Here is a 22,213-nt window from a genome sequence, read left to right as displayed (position 1 = left end):
CAGGAGTTGGACAACTGTTGAGACAGGTGTAAAAGAGGAGCCAAGGTAGCATGTGTGCAATGAGAGGTCCTTTTCAGGATAAATTGTCTGTAACTGGAGATAATTAATTTACTCATTCAAGAAATGATACATACTGCAGTGGATAAGAGCATGGTTTCTGCCTCACTTGACAAAGTTACAGTGAGGCCTTTGTCAAGTTACTTTATCAAACTAAGCTTTAGTTTTCCCATCTATAAAACGGAGATTCACCACCCAAAGTGGTTATAAGGAGTAAGTGTTCTAACTTCTACCTGGTAGTTAGCAAAGGGCCTGGCACATAATGGGCACTCAGTAAATATTAGCTTTTATCTTTTAAAAGTATCATGTGCTCAGCACTGTGCTTGGCACTGGAGACACATGGTGAGCAAGTCATGCTTCCTGCATTATTATCCCTCAGGTCAGGAGAATAGAAGCCATTCAGCTGGGCACTGTATAGAAAAATATGATTTAATGATAAGTATCTTCCCTTTTCATGTATTAGGAGATATGTCCTGTGACACAATATTAAGTTTATTAATACAGTGAAAGTATTTACTTGGAATTCAGTTCATGTTATGTGGTCTTGGGAGATTAGAAGTAGTTTGGTGTATATCAGATTAAGAATGTAAATATGACATCGTGGCCGAAGACCTAGCTCTGTTTTTATGTGCCTATTAGGATTTAAGGGATGTGTGTGCCAGTAATGCAAAGATACTGGCTGAAGTTGTAACATGGATGGCATCCCCTAGCATGAGCAAACACATAATATTTTTTTAGGGACTCCATTTGGCATCACTTTCTAAATTTTCAGACTGATGGGATGAGCATGGTAAGCTTGGTCTTAAAACATTTTTACTATTTAGACACCCCATATGAGACAGGAGAATAGTTTTAAAAATTGACTTCTTCACAGTTGGAGTGAAGGTAGAAGTGGTGGTAGGAGGAGGTTTCAGTTTTTATGGTACTGAAGAGTATACCATCTCCTGCACACCTGCTCTTGGCCTAGGGAAGACCACCTGAGCTCTGCTGTGCCACAAGCTGGTACTGCCCGGGTGTTGTATGGCTATGGTACAACAGAAAAGCAGGTGTGACACATATGAGACATGATCATGTATTTCCCAGTTTTAGAAAGCTAACAGCTTGTGTGTGACACACAAATGCAGAGTGATGGAAGGCTTTTCATGGAGAGTGGTCTGATCCTTGACCTCCTTGGGTAGGACGAGTGATGTTCTTCAAACACATCACCTGGAATGGTCTGTCATGGGTGGTTGTTGGATAATCTGTTTGTGAACCTTGAGTTATGGAGCAAAAAGCAATGGGTTTTGCAGATGTGACTGCGTCAAATAAAACTGCAAGAGACCAATGGAGCATATTATTTTAACATACCAAGAGAGAAAATGTATATTTACTGGTTTAAGTGAAACCCTGGTTGTAGGTAGTTAAACATTTGTAGAGTTGACAATTCAGCACGGTCCTTGCAAAGAAGACCAAGCCCCTGGGCAAAGAAATGAGTCTCATTTTATTGGGCTCCTCCTTTTGCAACACTATTTTGGCAGACTGAGTGGAAAGGTTGATTCTATTCAAAGATAGTCAAGTACGGTGAATTGGTGGATTAACTGGGACCCATTTGAACCATTTCCTTCTCTTTTTTCCTCTTCTTTTCTAAATATGGCTTCCATACATTTTAATAATATCTGGTACATATCCATATTATGTCAGTCATAAAAAAACTGACACTTAATAATGTTCTTCACCGACTAACAATTTTGGGAGTAGTTTTTCGCTTAGAGTCCTTTCATTCTTGCCATGGCATGTGTTCTGGTCTTCCTCCCCCCTGCCCCAGGAACGAGCCATTTCTTAGTTTTTCGTCTAATTCTGCACTCCAGGGAACTCACTATAATACATGCCAGAGGCATCTATTTTTCCTACTTGGATCTCAGGCTGTCCCCCAGGGCCAGGCATTATATCCACTAGAGGATTTGCTGTTTGGCCTCTTGATTCTGAGAACAGCCTCTTGTACACCTCGATTTAGGAGCAATGGTTTATTTATATCCTTTCCTATGAAGGATTTTCATTTAGACATACAGTGCACCCATATCTGATTTACTTTTGTATTTTAACTGACATAATTTCTCATGACTGGTGGAGTTCCTTTCTGCTCTTACCTTTTTCCTTTTCACTCTTTTTTGCTATCCCTAAAATTTCAGATGGCTTAGCAACTTTATTGCTTAATAATCCCAAGATCCCTGACACTCTTTCATGAACGCATCTTTGGTTTTGAGTAACTTTTATCCTGGAAGTCTGTGTTTGACTTGACTTTTGCGAGGGTATCTGCTGGCTTTTTGTGTTAATATGCTTAACTTTGAAAAGTAGCTGGAAATCAAGACTTAGATTCACTGTCTAATTTTGTTGATTTTCCTCAGTGGTTTTTGAAGTGGGTATGAAACTGTGTACTTTGTTTAGCTTTGGAGGTTAACTGATATTAGCAAAAAATTGTGCTCTGATGTAGTTGTTTTCTAGGAAGTGGTTATTCTAGTTTAGACTTCCCTTAATTGCTATTAAATATTGTATTTTCAATCAGAGAAAAGTTACTTTTTGAGTCTAACTGTGCTTCATCCTGCATTAAGTTGTTACAGCTAACCCAACAGTTTCTTTCTTGGTTGGGAATTCAAGATGTGGGATTGACTTGATATTTTTCACCACTAAAGTGCTTAGAAAATTAGAGTAAATAATGAACCAATATTTCAGTACCAGATTAGACACAATTTACTGTGATGTTTCATAAACCACAGACTCCTTTCTTCTGTGAATGTGTGAAGGATCACTTTTTTTTTCCCAGACATACCGGGGTGCAAGTGTAAATTTCCATAAAATTTAAATGAGGTGCTTCCTGTAATTAATGAACAATTGTGGCTGCTCTCTAGTCTGCATTGTAATTAACCGTGATCAGGCTTGTTTAGTGATGACACTGTTCCTGTAATAATTTGACAAGCTACTGTGAATTTGCCAGGTTATTAAACAACCTGCAGCATTCACTTATGGAATCACAGGGATGAGCCTGGCGGCTGGCTGCTGCTAGTTAAATGCAGCGTAAGGGTGAACTGAAAGCTGCTTATTGAAGTCTATCGATCACCATGACCAGATTTAAATTCCTATGATTTTGGAGAAGTTAATTAATTTTGTGTGGGTTGTCTTGAAAACTTTTTATTGCATAATAAACCTGCTAGGGCAAAACTGGTCATTTTTATGAACTCATAATGAAGCCAGCAAATTTTCTATATTATTATGACCAACATGCACTACACAGAATCTGAGGTTTCCCCTTCCCACCCTATTAAACAGGTATAATTATTTAAAAAACAACAACAAGCAAATTCATTCACAACATTCCTCAAATACAAGTTCATTCTGTGTGTGTGTGTGTGTGTGTGTGTGTGTGTGTGTGTTAGAAACAGCAGATGACCTTGTGCTAAACACAGTCATGTTGCAGGTAGAGCGAGCCATCTAAGTGGACCTTATGTCCATGGTCACTAGTGCACCCGCCTTTCCCAACCCCCCTTCAGGTTAAGAACTGTTCAAAACGTTACTGTCTAGTTACTGTGGTGTCTTTCATTCAGATTCTGTTTATTGACTAAACCACAAGGATTCCTGCCCAAAGTACCAGGCGGTCTATGCTTGACTGATTTTGATTTTCTAACATCAGCCCTGGGGTTTATTTGAAAAATGTACATACACTGCAGCTTTAACAAGTCAAGTGACTGCATGTTTTTGACCACGGAGTAGAGTATATCTGAAGATCATTAAATTTAGGGGGGGGAGAAGAGGGGTGGAGAATAAGTGTAGTAGTCATTGTACCATTGCAGAATGTGTGTGTGTGTGTGTGTGTGTGTGTGTGTGTGTGTGTGTGTGACACATGGTTTTTGTCTTTTCATCTTCTCCAAGAGCCAGAAAGTTTCCTGCCGTTCTCTTTCCAGCTATTGACAAATGATTGCCAGATGTGAGATCTTTGCAGTGCTCTTTCCCTCAGCAAACCTGCAGCGATGGGATATTTGATTCTCCCTTGCCCATTTCATCTCCTTTCCACATCTGCCAGGGACACACAAGCAATACATCCCTACATGAGAGTTTAAAGTTTATTCAGCTCCTTTTTCCTCTCTGATACAGTGTTTGGAGACAACAGAATGAGGTCCATATGACTCTCTCCAACTTCACTGTATGAAATTAGTTGTTTATTTTACTTATCTACCTCTTAGTAATTGAACTATTTCATTTTAGTTTCGGTCCATGGAAAATTTGATGCAACTCTGGGAGTGCTAAGAGTTTCCTATTGTTGTCTGCTTGCTGCAAGTATGCCATCATCTTGACTTCTCTCTGATCGCCTCAGTTCTGATACAAACTACACTGTTGGTTTCATAGAACTTCCTAGGAAAGTAATTTTAATAAACAACTGTCAAAATATTAAGTGTAGCATGTCTATAAAATTCAGTAGGCATTTAAGATTAAAAGAGCCATCTATGAGGGGGGAAATTAAACTTGTTTGGCTTGATTAGCTTATGCTGTATTTGTGTCTATTGTCAAAGTTGATATGGATGAGGTCCTAGTTTTAATCCCAAAGAGTTTATAAAAGAGAAAGTACACTGAGTTTGTGAGGCATCTGAAATTAGGCTGTACAGGCCACACACATAATCACTAACATGCACAGAAGCCTTTTGCATCTGCTTGGAATCTGTATTGATATTGATTTTTTTTTTCTCATCTCAGTTTAAAGATATTTTCCAAAATACTCTTATAGCTTATGTTCATACTATAGGGTGGGCTGACACAGGTGGCCTTTCAGTTTTCCTATTACACTTTTTGGCAAAGAAAAAGGTCCCTTATTCCCTGAATAAGATCAGCGATTTTTTGTGTTTTTTTTTTTAACATTTAAAAAATAATCCATAAAATGTCTGCCACATGTTCTCTAGTTGATGGAAATGTTTTCCAAATTAGAGCTGTAGTATTGGACTCTTACTGTATCAGTGCTAGTATGTTTACTGTTTCTGCTACCCTGTTAGCTACTCTTACCTACCTGTGATTATGTGAATTTATATTTTTTTGTGAACTTAAAATGATGAATATAAGATAATTATTGTTTCTGAATTTCAGTATTGAACAAGAATTTTGGTTTTTGTTAAGAAAAGAAGTAAATGGCTTTGCTCATTATTAGAATCAAAATAAGAAAAGTCTGAAGTCTGTTTCTCAGTATGTTCTTTGAGAAAATAACAAAACAGCAAAACTTAACAAGAAGAAAAACAAAAAGCCAACAGCCCCTGAAATGAATAAATCCTAAGCCCAAGACAGATAGGTAAACCAAACTCATCAAAAACATATACATGAAATGTGTGTAACTTTTTGTATATCCATTATATTATACCTCTCTGTAAAGTTTAAAAAAGGTAAAGGGGTAAAACTGCTTGCCACAAGTTGCCAATATGTTATATGTTTCAACTAGAAGTATGTGTGGATTAGGATAGAAGAAAATTATCATTGAAAATACAGATAATGATAAACTGTCAACATGTTCTCTCTCAAAAACAAGATGATGATCACGATGAAGGTGTTAAGTTTAAACAACACTCCTCAAAACAACATTGTCAAAATCAAAAAGGATCCCTGTGGAAAAGTTTATATTTTTATTGTCCTTTGACATTCTCTGAGGACTGACGCCATGTTAGGCACTCAGTGGATGCCAGTGGCTGGGAAGGTGGAGGTGAAGAGCTCTTTCATAAAACAACAAGGTTAAGAACTCCTGTGGCAGGAGCCAAGTTCCTCCGAGTGTAGATCACTTCACGTAATTTGCCTTTGCTAATGCATTTGCTGGTTTCTCATGCCTTCCTGCTTTTTCCTCAACATGGTTACTCTGGGAGGCAGAGAGGTGCTAAGCAATGGAGGTGTCATCCGGCCCGTGTACCTAGGGAACGTCCTTCAGAGGATGACTTGTCACCAGCCGTCAAAGAAGAGAGTGGCTTTGTGGTCTCTGAACATCTGGCAGCGCTGCACAGGAAGCTGAGGGGGTGTCATTAATTGTGATGAAATAATTTAAACCATCAGGAATAAATGAGGCTGTTAAGCTAAGTTCAGATTCCATTTGCCATGCACATGTGTCTAGCAGCCTGTGTGCAGTTAAAAAAAATTGAATTATATTAGCTCATGAGTAGAAGTGAAACAGATACTGTAAATGAAACAAGTTGCTGTGTAGTGATGACATCGTGTTGAACCACTTCACAGAGTTGCAGTTTGTAGGATCAATATATTGAAAGTGGTACATTATTTAATGAATTTTCATATAAAAGCATGCTTAGGGTCTTGAGGGATAGAGTAAGGACCATTGGTTTATTGGAACACAGGATGGGTAAGTGGATGAGTAAAAAGAAGCAAGCCATTGAGTCAAGGCGGATTGAGTAGGTGGGGTTCTTAGCCTGCTAAGCCAGCTGGATTGATGCAGAGCTCACCTTTCTATGGAGTTTGGCTTGGGGTACAGTATTCAGTGCAGTTGTTCTGTATACATACTCTAGGCAGGAGGACAGTTTTTCTCTGTAACCCACATTGGATGTTCCTTTGAGAGCTTCTGACTCTTTGGGCACATCTACATTGTTTTCTTGAGGATAGGGACAACTATCTATGGTAATAGATTATTCCTCAAGCAGACAGACATATTTTCAAGGCTTTCTGAAATCATGAAGTCTGATTTCAAATGTGATTTTCAAGTACTGTGGAAAGAGACAGCCCTAATTTCTTTACAAAGAAAAGACTGTCAGGTTTGGAATGTTGGGGCATCTCTGAGGTTTTGAGCACTAAACTGAGCAATGGTGTGCATGTTCCAAAGTACATTTCTAAAATAAAAGTCATTCCCTTACACATAAGCAGAGTTTTCAAACATGAACTTTCATTTAAAAATCAACATAGGAATTTGAAAAATAAAGTGAGAGTTTTTTAGATACAGAAAGCCTTTTTGAAAACCACCACGGAGGTAATCCCTTTGTCACATACAGGCGATGGTGCAGAGCGCCAGCAAAACTTGGACAAGGGTCATTTTACTACAAATGTCTTCCCTTACTTTGTTCTATCGGTCCCCTCTAGCGTATTGCCTTTCTCTTTTCCTTGTTGTGTACCTCTTTTTTCTTTCCTTTCCTTCTCCATTTTTTCTTTCCATTATTTTTATTCCTTTATACTTGATTCTCTTCACAACCAACCTATTCTATCCTCCATAAAAGTGAACTGAAGTTCTGTTTTCATTTATAGTCCTAGTTTTTCTGCTAGTTAAGATTAATATTCCCAGTTACTTAAACTGTAACCTTAAAAATTTCGGGTTGCATTTTTACATAAATTTGTCTGACCAGTGGTGGATTTTTTTAAGGAACATGAATGGACCTCGATTCGTTTTTTTTTTTTTTTAAAGAATGTACGATACTCACTAAATTATCCCTTTTCTTGGACTTTTGAGTCGAACTGTTACTGATGAAAGCTAGAAATATGTGGCTCCCAGTTAGCATTTTCCTTCTTCCCCTGACATAAGGAGGAAGACATGGAAATGAAAGTACCCTGAGTTTCCTGACATCTAATAAAACAACCAGTAGTTAGGATATTGCTTTTGTGTATTTTGATCTTGGGATTTCAGTTTAATTGATGAAATAGAACATGAAGATTTGAGTTCTTCAGATCTGTTTTTTTTTTGCATTGTTGGAAGGGTTGAAGGGTTGTGTGTATGCATAGGCATTGTGTCTAGCAAATAGCAAGTAGTAAATGCATTATTGTCATTATATAAATGTATTTTACCAATGTCGGTTATGCAGATAGAAATTAGGAAAAAAATTTTGCCTGAAAATTTCAAATACCTCAGCCATTTAAATAATATTCACTTTTGGGGCGCCTGGGTGGCTCAGGCAATTGAGCATCTGACTTCAGCTTAGGTTATGATCTCGCAGTTCGTGAGTTCGAGCCCCACATTGGCTTGCTGCTGTCAAGCTTGTCAGCACAAGCCCACCTTGGATTCTCCATCCCCCTCTCTCTTTCCCTACACTGCTTGCACTCTCCCTCAAATAAATAAATATTAAAAAAATAATATTCACTTTTAAATAGTTTTAGAATTTTTTTTCCTAAGAATAAGGAATCCAACATAGTAACATAGGGAATTTTGAACAAAATACCTATGCTTTTCTTTACTTGGAAGAAATCTCTGCATTCTGTAGTGCATTTATTTGTTTCTCAAAACAAATAAGAAAATGATAGTATACTCAGTAGTTGTTTGAAGTTTTCTTTTGCAAGAATCTTAGTAAATACTTAATAGATAAAAAGCAGTTTCACACACTTAAGTTCCCTCCTCCCCTTTTCAGTTTTGGTGGAGTATGGATTGGATGTCCTACATATATTCAGGACCTTTTTAAAAATTTTTCTGCTGCTGTTGTTACTATTACTCTCTGCTTTTAAGTGGCATTAAATTTGTGGATTCTGTATCTTGAGTTCTATAGATCAGGTACATTATAGATTAAATGTTGGTCATATTATCTAGATTTCAGATAACCAACTTAACATAAGTTCCTGTTGGGAACTGTCAGTATGAATATAAGAAATGTTGATTAAGATGCTTATTTTACTTTATGTAAGTTCCTGAGTCATAATAGCTTCATAGATGCTTCATAGGAGGAAGAAAAGGTAGAAAAACAGGAAGTATTTTAATTCTTGGCTTGAATAGAGAGAATTGTACGTTTATGTGGGAATGTGTGCATGTATGTGGGTTTTGTATATACCTACAATGTATATGTCATTACATAGTAATCCATATTTCTTATGTTTATAAGAATAGCTAGTGATATTCTGTTTGAATATTTTGAGTTAGTCATAATAAGTAACATTACATAAATGAAGATTTATACTGAAAACACATAGTTCACCTAGTTCCACCTGCAAAAGAAAGAAAAACTTCTGTTAGGATAGATAATGGAATCTCAATTTATATGTGAGATGCTTTATTTTTTTTAATGTTTGTTTATTTTGAGGGAGCGAGAGGGAGAGAGAGAACACGTATGCAGGAGGAGCAGAGAGAGAGAAAGAGAAAGAGACACCCCAAGCAGCCTCCACGCTGTCAGCACGGAGCCTCACGTGGGGCTTGAACTCACAAACCCTGAGATCATGACCTGAGCCAAAACCAAGACTTAGACACTTAACTGACTGAGCCACCCAGGCGCCTCATTTTGAAAACGTGTGTGTGAGATTCTTTAGGACTCAGTATTTTTTAAAATATGGTTTCATAACTTAAACCTGGAAATTAGCTGAATTTATGTAATCTAATGTCTTCATTTTATGTATTTGGAAACCCAGGTCCAGAAATTTTAAGATTTAGCCTAAATGACATAGTTGGCAAAACATTCTCCATTTCTGATGTCAGAGCCTTTAAGATATTTTTTACTGGTTTTTAGTCCTTCAGAGTTTATAAGCATTATACAGCAGTGCTCTAAGTTTTGTTTTCTTATCATGGAATATTATTTCATCTATTGTGTCCCTTGTTCTTTATAATCTGAGTATTAAGAATGCAAGGAGGCTACATTTTTAGGTACCACAGTAATGGTGTTAGCAAGTTCCCTCATGAAAACAGCAGATCCTTCTGCCTGATGCAGGAAATATGCTAACCTGATGCTAAGAAATGGAATGTTTGGCTCTGGCTTTTTTGCTTTTATTTTCTAGTGTGAGTTCTAGTATATAGGTGTTTGACAAAAGCTAACTCTTGAACATTAAGAGGTGGAAATAGTTCCATCTAAATTTCTCTGTTTCAAAAGAGAAGTGCCATTACAGACCTCTGAAGAATGGAATTACCCAAGAATATAAGTGTTATTTTTTAATGTTCAGTACCTGCCACTGGAGCTTCATGGAGCATAGATGCAGGGCAAGTACCCTTGAAATCATTGTTATGATGAAAACCATTTTTAAGTGCCTTTTTGAATATGGTACTGTGTTTGCATCCTATAGAAAGTGAGCTGAATAGACAATGTCTCTGCCCTCTAGGAGTTTATAATCAAAAACAGAGAATGTAGCTGACATCTGTTACTGTATTAATGTCCTACAAATAAACATTGATCAAATACATAAATAAAAGTTTTATATCACAGACATGTAAAAACCTTTTTACTTGCCTGATTAAATAGGTAAATAGACATCCTTACCCCCACACTGAAACTATCCATGGACATTGTAAAATGACTATAGTGGAATAATTCTGACACCAAGACAGTCCTTTATATTGTTATTTTTAAGGGTTTCCAAAGAGCGCTGGCATTACCATGATGTTACTGATAGCTTATTTAAGCGGGTCTGGATTCAGGCATGCTTTTAGCTTTCTGGTTAAATTTTCCTTCCTTTCTAGAATTTTCTCACTTCAAACTGTTGACTAGTGGTACTTGTGATTGTAAACCAGCAGCCTGGAGTGTACTTTAAAAATTTTATCCAAGCCCCTGATGTTAACAGAAATGATTTTTTAAAAAACTAGCAGCCTTTTTTTCCCCTCTTCAAATTGCTAGAAACTGCATGAAAACAAATGTTGGAGCTTAGGGTTGATGCTGTAACAAGATGAGGTTATATATCCAAAAGGCTTTGAGGGAAATATTGGTAAAAAGATTTAAGTTCACAATTTTGGAATAAACAGATCTGGTTGTAAGTTTAAGTAAAGCTATACAAAACTAAAATTAAACATACAAGTGTTGGCAGGGGGAGATAGGTATTTAGTTTGATAAAATGTTTTCTTTCTGCATGCTTCAGTTTTAATGCAGGGTATTTTAGCAGTCACTTCATTTTTGAAGTGTGAACATTGGGAAGTCTAAAGGTAAACCTGTCTTAAAGTTCAAAATGTTAAAAAAATAGCCATCCCTAGCCCAGTGTAGGTGTCTGTCTGTGTAAATTAAAGCATGTGGATGCATAAATTAATTAGAAGAACAGTTGCTGATATAAATCAAACTTATTTGGTATACTGATGAAATGAGCATTGTTTATAAGATTATCTTGTTATTTAATCTCTTCTATATAAACCTGGCTGGTTAGCATTATGAAGTAATAATACAATTAATGTGATGATGGTATACTTTTTCTTGGTACAGGCCTGATCCTGCAGGCCTTTCTTGACTGGGATTTGTGTATATAGAGGGCCATAAGAACTGGAAATTTTAATTAGCAAGAATGTTCCTCCCCTCCCCCTCCAGTTATGTGCTGTCCCTAGGATAGTTTATTCTTTTTGAACCACTCATCTGCTGACCCTAGAAGGAAAAACTGCCTTCAGATACTATTTTCTCAAAACTGTGCAGAGTTCATTATGAGAGTTGCTTGCTATCTTGTAGCTATATGCCACTGTGCCACTGGGTCTCAAATAAAGAGAAAATTTTACTTATAAATGAAGCCATTAGGAATTTCTTGAATAAACAAAGTTTTTTTTTTCTTTGATGTGCAAAGGAATTTTGCTCATAACTCCTAGTCATAGAAGTCCATGTCAACACATGCAAGGACCATTCGCTATCTTTCATGTGCAAGGGAAAGCATTCCTGTCAGCTAGGGAGCAGAAAACAGAAACACTTGAAAAAAAATAAACAGAATCCTAGTGCAAAAAAAAAAATTGTTAGTGTCATTAGTTGGAACTTGATTCAGGACTTTTGCTTGGTATTTTTTGCCCTTTTTACTCTGCTTGCTTTCCTCATCCCCATCCCCCAGAGGTTGGTTTCTTTATGTCCCAAAATGAAAACTTTGTTTTGGGGAAATTAAATCAAAGGTGTGTATTTTAGTGATTTTGCTCTCAGCTTGCTTAACTACTTCATGGCATTCTTTTAGTCTTTAACAGAATTTGGAGTGGTGTCTAATAATTTAACTAAGGACTTGCAGAGAAAAAAAATGTCACAGGTGATTTACTTTGATTTACTTTTATGAATGGAACCTGATGACTGATATTTGTTGTTGCTACCTAAGCTCATCTAGAGAATGGATTTAGAACAGTGTCCTTTTAGGGTTAATACACAGAGCAGTTATGAATGTGTATAATGACAGCTTTCTTTTTTATTTTTTAATGTTTATTTTTGAAAGAGAGACAGAGTATGAGTGGGGGAGGGGCAGAGAGCGAGGGACACAATCCAAAGCAGGCTCCAGGCTCTGAGCTGTCTGCAGAGCCCAATGCAGGGCTTGAACCTACGAACCACGAGATCATGACCTGAGCTGAAGTTGGATGCTTAACCGCTTAACCGACTGAGCCACCCAGGTGCCCCTATAAAATCTTAATTGTGATTTCATTTTGCCCTGAACAATCAGGATTTTTTCCCTTCTTTACTGGTTTGTGTTGGTATTAAACATTTCCAAATTGACAAATCAGATATTTGGATATAATATTTTAAAGATTTTTGTTTCATCTTCAGAAGAGTGCCAAAGATACCTCTGTTTCAAAAGTGATTATCTGTGATGCCATAGCAACATCCCTGACTGTTAGCAGAATATGTATTATTTCTGTGGTTTTGTGAATCAGTAACCACTAAAAGATTTCAGAACAATCATCTATGAATGATTTGTTCAGAATGTGCTTAATGAGAGAAACTGTGGCGTAAGACAACCTCACAATACATGTAAGGATACTTTCTCAGTGTTACACTTGGCTCTGTTCTGGATTATGCAACTTGGATTTTCAATCACTGTTGTACTATGCAGATATATTTGATGGAGTTTGGGTCTGTTTCCTGGGAAGCTGTGCAGGACAATACTTGTCAAACCAGTATTGAAATCCGGGGATCTGCTGACTGGAGCCAAGCATATGGTGGGACAGGAAGCTTTCTGGGTTGAAGAGGTGACTAACAGTGGGCTGACTGCCCTTCTCTGCTCACTTATGAGAGCCTGCTTCTCAGATCTGTTAGGAAGTAGGTTTCAAAGATTTGAAAAGACAATATGAGGCTGTGTGTCCTATATCTAACTGGGAGTGATGCATATGACCACAGCATATGAGCAGCTCTAGGGTATAGTCTCGCTCTCTGTCAAATAGAAGCCCTAGTAATAAAAGTAGAAGGGCTACAAGTTGTGCCCTTCAGAATTTTTCTGAGTATGGTTCCTCCATGGGCTGCTACTGTTTCTGGATGGGAAGATCCAGCCTTCTGGGTCTTCTGGGTGCTTTTCTAGTTTCTCTCCTTTTATCATTTATCTATTCTTTTTTACTGTGAATTGTGTATGTCACTATCTGATATCTTCTTGTGTTTTGGTCCATTCAGATATTATTTTATTTATACGTTTTAGGATCTTTTGGAGAGCTGACTTAACTAGGTCCCCTTGCGAACAGATCACAAGATGATGACTTACATGACGGTACTTTGGGTAGAGTCCAGAGTAAGAATGAAGGATCAGAGGAAACCACAATGATGAATTATTAAAGTGATCAGTACTACTAATGGGTGCTCATTCCCACTGGGGCCTTTGGAGGCACCTCATGAATATGTCTCCCCGCAGAATAAAAGGGGAAAATGTTTACCCATTGACTCTCATTCTTGGTGGATCATTGTGGTCCTTTGAGCATTAAGTCCCTACACTTCCAATTTGTCAGGAAGCATGATGCATGTGAGGCAAACTCAGAGTCAGACGACACTTAGCTATAAATGGGGGAAGTGAGTTGATGTGGCTGGAATAAGAAGTGAGACAGGAAGGGTTTTTGGTGGTGCAGAGATGGAGCCCACTGTAGGGACAGACAGGTTGTTTTTTTATATGGATCTAAAAGCGTAAGAGTACTCCACAGTATTTGCTGCCTCATTTGTTGTAGTGCTCTTCTCACATGGGTTCAGTTGTGTCTTTACCTTAACTTTGGTATTTGAAAGGATTGTTGGCATTTTCCTTAGTAATTTTAGCATACCACTTGGAATATTGGTCAGATCAGAGTGAACTGGAATGTGTAATGCATTTCCCTTTCATGGACACAGATCCACTGCTTTATCCACAGGAAGCACAAAACATTTAGAGGCATTATCTCAATTATATTCCATATCCTTGATTTTGGAATAGGGGAAAGTTGTTAACTGCTCAGCTACTGTTAATATTCTTCTAAAAAACACAGAGTTATTTAGCAGAATTCTGTCACAGGGTGATTTGGCTCTTTCACATCTTCAAAAATGAAGGCCCAAATCCTCACTGTGTTTTTCCAAATGGACCGAGGAACCCCATTAGGTCTAGTTCATGCTTCTATTGAACTGAGACATCTGATACATGAGTGAAGATTTAGGGTAGACTGTAAGGAAAAACTAAAAAATAGTCCCCAGCAGGATTAAAACATTACGCATGTCTTCGCCAGTTATATGACAGAAGAATCTGTTTCAGAGACCAACTTTTAACAAAAGCAATTGAGTTACACAATTATTATATGTGCTCTTTTTATTGTAGTTATGTATTTTTACTGGAGTCATGGTCCCAAAATTATAAGGTTAACTACTATCATGACTCATGCAGAGGGTATGAAACATCAAAGTTTCCTACCATCCATTCAATCTGCAGTTCAAGTCTCCAGCACCTTTTGCTTTTTTTTATATTAAATATAATTTATTGTCAAATTGGTTTCCTTGCAACACCCAGTGCTCATCCCAACAGGTGCCCTCCTCAATGCCCATCACCCACAGTTTGTTCTCAGTATTTAAGAGTCTCTTATGGTTTGACTCCTTTCCTCTCTGTAACTTTTTTTCCCCCTTCCCCTCCCCCATGGACTTCTGTTAAGTTTCTCAGGATCCACATATGAGTGAAAACATATGATATCTGTCTTTCTCTGCCTGACTGATTTCACTTAGCATAATGCTCTCCATCCAGTTCCATTGCTTCTTAGAAGTAGATGAACTGATCTTAATTCTTTCTCTGTGGTATATGATTTCTTTCCTACCTGGGTATTTCTGTTTTTAAAGAAATATATACTGCTTATAGGAGTGATACTTTATGGGTGGCAGAGAAAAACGAGTTCTCTATTTGTACAGGTAGATAGAAGGGACACGATTGCACTGTATCTGACACACAGTAACTCCCTCAATAAATTATTATATTTTATAGAAGTAAAAAGGACAGAAAAAAACCCAGAAAGGCAGACTCTAATATGAATTTATAACTATTATAACATCCTCAGCCAATTGGGAATTGTTATCCAGTGAGACATTTTTCTGATTTGCTCTTTTGCTCCAGTTCAAAATGGCCATTACTGTTTCAATAAAGAATTCAGTTTACTCTGCTAGAACTTTCTCTTGGTCTCAGAGAGTTGAACAGTTAGGTGATTTGAGGTTAAGATATCTTAGCACCTTTAGGGCAAAATACAATCTTAAGGAGTGATAGAATATGCCGTCTAGAGGATAAGGAGTTTTAGGTTATAAGGAAAATTATTCCTTTTGTGGGCTCTTCAGGAACAATTTTCTATCTTGTGGTTGGTCACTTTCAACGTATGGCAATTGCTTTCCATTATAATCCCAAGCTTTAATCAATAGGTACCATATTATGCAACTTATAGTTACATTCTAACCAAAATATGTCAAATGTGGTTTCTGAGTGGCTGATTTACAGTAAGTCTTCCTCAGTCCCTAAAGTGGGTATAATAACTAATTTGAACTCCCACAGAATGAGGCATTTTTCTTCAGTGTTGGGGGGTGGGGTGGGAGTGGGTTGTAGAGATAGGAGGAGCAGTAAACCACTATTTCAACTTATTCACATACAGATTGATCCATTGTCATCTCCTTTGCATCTACATGGATTGTTGTGAATTATCTGCTCACCCTGGGAGAGACGTGCTCTGAATTCTAATAATTTGGAATCTGTGAATCTATTAAAACCATATTTGTAGCTCTAAAAAAAATTGATACTCACTGGGCAGTTTGCCCAACAAGAGAAAGTCAAAGAGATTATACACTTATCCTAAGTAACAGCAACCACCCTGCCAATTCTTCGTTTGAAAGAATACAGCAGACCCAAATTATACATCTAGGGGTAAGGGAAGACAAGAAAAGAACTCAATATATCAAAATCAGAAAGTAAATTCCACAATAATGGTTACAATAATGTTTCAAGATGTGATTTCAGCATAGGCCTAGTCATTGAACTAATCATAGCTTAGATGGGTTTAAAATTGTTTAAAGCATATCCTGAGGTTGTTAAATATGTTTACCTCTCTCACTTGAAATCCAAATATTCAGTCATATACCAGTAGACCCTGAGATTACATGGGTCAGACAGCGACCTCATTGTTTGACACACTGTGAGGCCCAGAGTGTCACAGTGACCTATTGTGATCAAAACATGGTCTTTTGATTTCCAAACCAAAGATTTTTCATCTGGTACCGAATTAACACATTTAGCTCTTCCAGTATGCTAGAATAGTGATGTAAAGATGCCTAAACTGGTGTTTCCAGGGGATCTCTGCTTTATGCAGTGGATTTAGGTAAGTTAACTTGTTAGAGTTGTACTGTGATTTTCCCAAGGGATAGATTTTGTCTTTTCACTGATAGAGTCTCAACTATTATTCCTGGCACTTACAGGATAGTACTGATAATTGCTTGATGAGTGAACGAATGTGATAAATACTGATCTTTAAGCCATGAAGTCACACAGGCCAGGCAAACCAAGAAAGAATTCACATGGGATAAAGTTACAGTCAAGTTCTTGAATAGGTGGTGTTTTTCTCTGACAAAGAGAGTGGAGAATCAGCAAACAGCCGAAAAACACTCTCCTCGAGGGTAAGAACCAAGTTGTGTCCATCTTTGTGTACTCTGGTGTCTGGCACACAGTAAGTTCTAAAAAATACTCTGGCTTCCTCTCTGTATAAACTTGAAGTACACCTTTCTTTACTTTCGTATTAAGAATCTGGTAAATGTTTTGGTTTTAAAAGATTTCTTGTTTGATTATGTCTAAATGATACATGCTAGAGAAAGTGAAATGTTATCAAAAGAGTAAATCTCTCATTCGATTTAATTAAGTCAATAGGAAGTCGAAAGTCCTATTTGCTCAGATGATCCTTTCTTTTCGATAATTGAGAATTGACTTTCTTGGGCTGTTGGAGGTGACTACTTCAAATGACTACATTTGGCACTAAGTAGGGAGCCTTACTATTAATTTTCAATTAACTACATTGTTGATTATCTTGTGCAGTAACAATACTTCAGTTGTTTGCACTGCCTATCTCAGTTGAGTAGAGCATGGAATCAGCAATAACCTGATTATGGATTCTATTCTTGTATGGGCTGGTTAGACTTGCAAAGGGAAAAATCCTTGAATAAACATAGTGCTCCAAATGTTGGTTAACTGTTGAATGAATTAATGTTATTATTACAAAGAGGACTTGGCTAAAGAAGGTAGGTCATCACATCTCATTACCATTCTTAGGTAAACAACCAGTGACAGTAATTTCATAACATTGTGTGTGTGTGTGTGTGTGTGTGTGTGTGTGTGTGTGAAATATATTTCTCTCTGATACTACTATTCACCACTTTAATGCAAATAGGAAACCTACAATGTTTATTGTTGGCTTAAACATTTTTCAGAGTAAAATACTGCCCTCATACTAGTTCATAAATACTTGAATTTGTATGTGAATTTTAAAACCCTATAAACTCAAGCAGAAAAAAATTATCCAAAGGAAAAACAAAAAAGTGAGTAAAGTGTCCATGTTGAATAATACTAATTACATTAAAATGAAATATATAGCACTTACTCAAAACATCAGAATTTTTTAAAGGATATATCACTTCTAAAATATGTGTGAATGTAGGGGCGCCTGGGTGGCTCAGTCAGTTGAGCGACCGACTTCGGCTCAGGTCATGATCTCAGGGTTTGTGAGTTCGAGCCCCGCGTTGGGCTCTGTGCTGACAGCTTGGAGCCTGGAGCCTGCTTCTGATTCTGTGTCTCTCTCTCTGTGTCCTCCCCCACTCATGCTCTGTCTCTCTCTGTCTCAGAAATAAATAAACATTAAAAAAATTTAAAAAGATACGTGTGAATGTTGCTTTGAATAGATTAGTGTAGATTACATTTTATACGGTAGCAAAACAGATAAACTTGCTGTTTAGATATGGCGTCTGAACTGAGAAAACATATCACATCAGCTGCATGTGTGTTGAAGGGTTTAGATACAGAATCACCCAACAAGTCTTAGCATTGAAAGCTGACCTATGGTTTCTTGAAAGATGTTTTTACGTAACTGCCAAGATAGCTCAGATGTTGTTTACTGTGTTGTCAGTTGCTCTGTAGTATTCAGATAATTGAGAGTATTGGTCAGTAACCTTTTTGTGCCTGTGTTTTTAAGCTGTTGTTTGTTTCTTCTAATGAAGCATATTAAATATCTTTAATATGCTTGTCTATTTTATTGAAGTATTCATGCTATTGAGAAAAACAAAACATCTGTATAGGTATAGGGGAGAATATTTGCAATGGAGATGACAGAGATCAAGGGAATGTCAAAATTACCAGAGTGAAGAAAACAGAGAATTGAAGATGAGACCAAAAACAGAGAGAGAGAAAAGCCCTCTGGCAAAACATAGCTCTAGAGGAAAGTATGTAAGAAGGTAGAACTTCATAGAGAAATGTATTTTATGGGGGAAAAAATATACTAAAAGTCACATGACTTCCTATTTATTGAAAGAAAAATTCAGATTTTATGCAAGAAATAACTGAAAGGAGTTATTAATGAAGGAATTACTGAAATTACTGCTGTTTTATAAATACAGATAATCATTGAATTATTACAAAGAAAAGAACTAATAAACTGATACATTTTCAAGTAAAATGTTAGTTTCTTTATCATTTCTAATCCTGGAAGTCTTTATTATAAAAATGACTAAAAAACTAATTGTGGTAGTTTGTGTCTTTTTAATTAGTGATGATTTCCTAAGAAGAGTTAAACAGGTAGGAAGTATATGTTTACAGATTTTTTTTAAGCTGGTTATTTTTGTTATCAAATGTTTAATTATAAAGGAAAGAAAACTTGGACATGTCCACCTTCAACTTTTAAAAAGTTTAGAGGTCATAAAATTAGCAAAGTAGAGGATCTTTGGCCACTGTGCTTAGGAATACAAGTATGATCATATCGTGAATGATCTTCATTTGATTTGCCCAGTTTTATGATGTTTGATAGCTTGGTTTAAGAATTAGTAAATTTTGTTCTTTTTAGAAAATCATTTGGCATTATTTGGCAATTTTCATATCTCCAAATTAGTCTTAGATATAAATTCTTGATGCTAGTCAAATATTAAACACACTTTTTTGTTTGGTAACACAGGATAGTTTCAACCACTAAAATAAGATGGTAAGGATTGCTCAACGTAAAAGAAGTTACAGGTCTATCTAGTATGGGATAGTTTCTAAGATTTCTAAGGCACCGCCCTGATTTATAAAGAATTCCTTGGATTCAGAACAAGCTAGGTATCTGCAACATTAGACATAATATTTCATGGGTATAAGTGAAACATGCCAGTGCACACATTTCATGTTGACATGTTTACAGAAAAAGTCACTGAATTATAATTATTAGGTGTAAGATTTGCACAGGCTTGTGTATTAGCCAGTTGCAGGATGACACAGCCGTGTACATTTTGCTCAAGACTTAGCTCAGATGTTTCTTCTGTAAGAGTTCTCTCAACACCTTGTCCACCTGGTCTGTGTTTCTTGCTCATAGAGCTTTCTGTGTATCCCTCTATTCCTGTTCCTACTACACTGTGTTATAATTGCTTTCTTAGTTAAACTTACCCCACTTACCCCTTGATTTGTGGCCATGTCTCATTCATGTTGATGTCTCCACCACACAATACAGTGTCTAGTATATGTCTATCAGGTGCTGAGTAGGTGCTCAAGTGTATATATATTGAATGAATGGAAGGATGAAAGAACTAGGAAAAAATACTACGTGATGGCAATATCACCTTATATTTGTAGAGCATTTTTCATTATTTTCACCACCACTTAAACAAGTAGGCATGGGGCCATGCTGTTTAATTTATAGATGAAGAAAAGGCAGATGATTTGACCAGACCCAACAGGTGGTGTCACACCCAGTCCCCAGCTACCTACTTTGGGTTGATTGTTCATTCTGTGTTGCTGATTCTTTATCATAATAACACAGTTAATGTTAATGGGGCTGATTGAGGCCAGGTTTAAAGCTGAGAGTTTACCCCTAGAGCAAAACAGTAGTATATTCAGCCAAAGAAACAGCCAGCTTCCTCTTACTTGCCCCCCTATTTTTCTAAATGCTGTTACTACCCCTGCTATTACTTTTCTGTCATTTTTGTGAATCTCATTGATGTGAGCACTTAGATACCATGCCCAACACCAGACCAGACTGGGATAAGGCAATTTCCAGAAATGTTTCCCAAATAGAATTTCTGAATGTGCTGTTGTTTACTACAAAGTCCAGGTCTCTGTGGTGCCCCGAATCAGTCCCAGGCTAAAGGGAAGAGGCCCTAGGCAGAAACTTGGTGTCACTGCCTGACTCAAGATCACCATTTAATGTAGTTAGAGTGGGATGTTATTAGACACCAAAGTTTTGGCCCTGTGAAGTTATGGTTAACAGAGCTGGTAAGAATTGTAGGCATTCTGGCAAAAGGCAGCCAGTGGAGTAGAAATAGTATGCTAATGTGCAACAATACCAGCAAGTAGCAGGCGAGGACTGGATTGGGACGGTAGGCATCCTTGGGGCCGTGGAGGTATAGGAGCTCGGTGACATGGAGCACTGCCTGTTGAGTCCAGTGTTTGAAATGAAATGAGCACTGCCTTCATAAGTCTAGAGTTGGTCCTTTTCTTGTTATAGTATTTCCCTTTTCATCGAGAAACCAGGATGAAGGCCTTATCAGAGAAGTGGGATAGAGGGAATTGAGGACTATTAGAGGGTTCAATTTGTATGGCAGATCTCTAATAAGAATGGCTACCTACTTCAGTTAGATCTTTCCTTGCATGGGGATTACCTCCTCCCTTGTTTTGGACCATACACTTAATATTGCAGAACTTTATAACTAGTCTCTAGACAAGTTCCTATATGTTTAATAGTACATTTACTCAAACAGGAAATTGCTTATTAAGGCAAAGATTTTTGGAAAATCTGCTTTCATGAGTCCCCTTTCATATTTTCTTCTCACTAAGTAAGTAATATTCACACCTCACACTTTAATTTAAAATTTTATTCAGTGTATTAGATATCCCAGCAGGGATTTGCGATTTTTTTTGTGTGATTTTTTTTTTTTTTTGCCCCTGTATGATATGTGATTTTTTCCCTGTATGATGTCAGAGTAGAGAGGTAGAACCTGAGTGTAGTTACAGAAAGACACAATTTTAGAGCAAATGTTCTAAGAACTTGAATAAAAATATCAGGATTATCTGATATCAGATATTGTCTGGTTCAGCCCCTTCTTGTTATAGTGTGGTTCAGAGTCACATAGCTAGAGTAAATAACCCATTTGGTAAATGAGACTGAACCTGTGTATATGTTCATTCAAAATATAGTGGGTTGCCTGCAAATCACTGGAATTGTCGGGGTGGTGGTGGTGGTGGAAGTTATTAAGATGTTGTCAGTGGAATCACCACATTTTAGAATGAAACCACTTAAATGATGAGACAGGATGTAACCAGAATAGTCTATGACCTCCTTGAGGACAGACTGGAAGATTTCCCCTTTATATCCTTCCTGTTTAGGGTACTGACTGGGAGTAATAAAGACTTACAAGTATTTTTTAAATGATTGAATAAAAACCATTGATTCGGTAGCCTTATTTAAGAATGGTATTTCTAGAGGAGAAGCTAGTGGAAAGTTCCCCCTATTTTGCCATCAAATGTTCATTGCTTTTTCTGTTTTAAAGTTGGTTAATTTTCATTTCTTGTGATGCGTTAAAATCTGGCCAGTTTTCTCTGGCTGTTCTCCATTGTGATCAGTGTTTCTCGTCTAGCATTTAAAGAAAATATTGGGGGGGCGCCTGGGTGGCTCAGTCGGTTAAACGTCCGACTTCAGCTCAGGTCACGATCTCGCGGTCCGTGAGTTCAAGCCCCGTGTCGGGCTCTGGGCTGATGGCTCAGAGCCTGGAGCTTGCTTCTGATTCTTTGTCTCCCTCTCTCTCTGCCCCTTCCCCGTTCATGCTGTGTCTCTCTCTGTCTCAAAAATAAATAAACGTTAAAAAAATTAAAAAAAAAAAAAAAAGAAAGAAAATATTGGAGATGTGGTCTGATT

At 37.2% G+C, this 22,213-nt stretch overlaps 1 protein-coding gene across 5 annotated transcripts in view; it reads left to right on the top strand.

Moving 5' to 3' along the window:
• The window catches only part of BNC2 (basonuclin 2), a 432,990-nt gene that overhangs the window by 181,675 nt on the left and 229,102 nt on the right, over positions 1-22,213 (top strand). The gene's annotated exons all lie outside the window — the stretch shown is intronic.

Source organism: Panthera uncia, chromosome D4, assembly GCF_023721935.1.
Source record: "Panthera uncia isolate 11264 chromosome D4, Puncia_PCG_1.0, whole genome shotgun sequence".
Lineage (NCBI taxonomy): Eukaryota > Metazoa > Chordata > Mammalia > Carnivora > Felidae > Panthera > Panthera uncia.
Note: the sequence above shows the minus strand (reverse complement) of the source record. Positions and strands in the feature narration are given on the sequence as shown.